This window comes from Rhamphochromis sp. 'chilingali', assembly GCF_963969265.1.
Source record: "Rhamphochromis sp. 'chilingali' genome assembly, chromosome: 11".
NCBI lineage: Eukaryota > Metazoa > Chordata > Actinopteri > Cichliformes > Cichlidae > Rhamphochromis > Rhamphochromis sp. 'chilingali'.
In genome coordinates this window covers 4875025-4877336 of record NC_137938.1, presented here as the reverse complement: position 1 = coordinate 4877336, position 2312 = coordinate 4875025, and the positions used below count along the sequence as shown (strand labels likewise).

Sequence of the window (2312 nt, the reverse complement as noted above, 5' to 3'; positions counted from 1 at the left end):
CGCCACACCCCCTACGCCAACTCTCTCACAGGCTAGCCAACAATTAAACAGATTAATAGTTAATTAAACAACTGGGCTCGAGGCGACTTGAAAGGCAAAGCTTCAGCAACCGGAGCCCTGAATTGCCTACCCCCAACAGGGAACTTATCCCTGCCCAGGATTACTCCAAAAACAAGAAAAGGCAAATAATAAAAGAGTGCACGAAGGAAGAACTTAAAAAGCTCAGGTGGACACTCACCTAACTAAACTGGGAAGGTTTATTTCTACTCTTCTCAAAAGGCAACACGACCGTTACATAAAAGCAGAAAAAAACCAAACACCACTAATATCAAACTCCCTTTTCAGATCCCGGACCAGCACCCACTAGTTATGTTCCCTTAAAAAGGGGTCCAGGCGATGAGGGGAAGTAACAAAAAGTGTTCTGGTCAAAAAAAGGAGACAGAGGCAAAATGGCTAAATTGAAGTTTTATTACAGTTTCTATTAATAACTCAACTAAAACAGACGGCCAAGCCGCTATCACCATTTGAAGAAACAAACCAAAACTCAGACGTTGGTCAGTACTACTGAAAAATAAATCAAAGTAAAGGGTTAGTCACCAAATACTAGTGATGTGACGTTCTGTATCGAGGCTTCGAAGCTTGTGTCCAGTAATGGAGGGGGCGTTTCCGCGATGCGCGTATCGAGGCTTGCTTCATTTATGGGAGGAGCTGAAAATGATGACGTCCGAAGCCTCGCTGCCCGGCTGTACCACGTGACTGGTTCATGAAGTGGTTCGAACTTTGCCGCGAGCTATGACAGTGATATAAAGCCCTCAGACTTCATTCAAAATGTGGGTGTTTGATGGAGAGTTGCAGTTAGTGAGAGTTTGGAGACAGTTTGGAGGTTTAGGAGAGTGAGGAGAGAAAGTCAGGAGAGAATGGAGCCAGCTAAGAAGAGGAGGATGTCCTCCCCTGTGTGGGAACATTTTGATCTTATTCCTCCCAACAAGGTATGTAAATTTCTACAGAAGATGTATTTTCATAATACTGATGGTGCAATACAATTTATGTTAAGCTGTCTTTACTTTTGTACAAGGTGAAGTGTTTGCTATGTGCCAGGGAGCTGGGATATAACAACACCTCATCCATGCTTAGGCACTACAGAGCTTTGCATGAGAATAAGGGGAACACCGATTGTGGAGCAAGACCAGGTGAGCCATCAAATGCCATGATAATATAGCATGCAGTAATGTTACTAAATGATATAACAATATTATACAACTGTAATAAGTTACGTGTGTGATATTTATATTTGTGCTTTGTTTTTGTTGTCTTTCCTCAGGAGAACAATCTCAAATAGATGAAGACCTGGTTAGCATGGTGATTGAGGACTCCCAGCCATTTAGCATTGTGGAGGACAAAGGATTTAAAAGATTTGTTAAATCGTTAAATCCTAGCTATGTTCTCCCCACTAAAAAGGCCATAAAAGCAGTGAAAATTTAGTTTTTACAGAATAAAATGTGGGCAGGACTGAGGCTCAAAGCCTCAGTGTGTAGCTGTCTATACCTCAACGTTACAAAAGCACAACCACTGTCCACACCCCAACCACACCTCACATCACAGTAAATGATCATTTTCCATACTGCCAGTATAAATATACACAGTATACTGCCATCACTACAATATACATGTGTTACACACTCTTTTTGTTGTTGACATTTACAGGCTGTGTGCAAAAGGCCACACTCTTCAAATTCATGCCAACTAATATTTTTACGTCCAGTAGGTGTCCTACTAGAGCAAATGAAGCTTCAAGAAGCTTTGCGCTGGGATGAACCAATTGGATGAAAAGCTTCAGTGCTTCATGAAGCTTCATCTACCCATCACTACCAAATACGCTCCTCTCCACCGAGCAGGCACAAACAGTCACAAAACACAGCTCACTAGCGGCAAAGACCAACATGGCTCTCTGGCACCAGAGCTCACCTTTCTCTGACCTTAAATACTTTTAATTGCTGATGGGAGTCAGCTGTAGAAAAGAAAAAGGGTGGCACCTAGGACAGGAGAGATGGTAGGACGCCCTAACCCACACAGGCAACTTCAGGAAGAGGCTCTGCTAGGGCCGTAACAATGGCCAACTTTGTATGTCCTTTGGTGGGACATTGTCTTTTTCAGTGCAGCTACAGAGTAAAACTAAAAAAACACAGATATTACCAGTTTGTGAAAACGTGTTTTTCACTGTTGAGAATCCATCTGTTGTTATATGAGTAGACTGATGCAGATCACAGTTACATACAAGACACAGATGTAGCTGCAATGTGATTAAAGCTGAC

The 2312-nt window shown here is 42.4% G+C and overlaps 1 long non-coding RNA gene across 1 annotated transcript; it reads left to right on the top strand.

The window, feature by feature from the left end:
• Positions 1-860: 860 nt before the first annotated feature.
• On the top strand, positions 861-1467 carry LOC308406223. The gene is made up of 3 exons (XR_013973481.1): positions 861-989; positions 1076-1190; positions 1322-1467. It is a non-coding gene; the product is annotated as an uncharacterized lncRNA (long non-coding RNA).
• Positions 1468-2312: the final 845 nt, after the last annotated feature.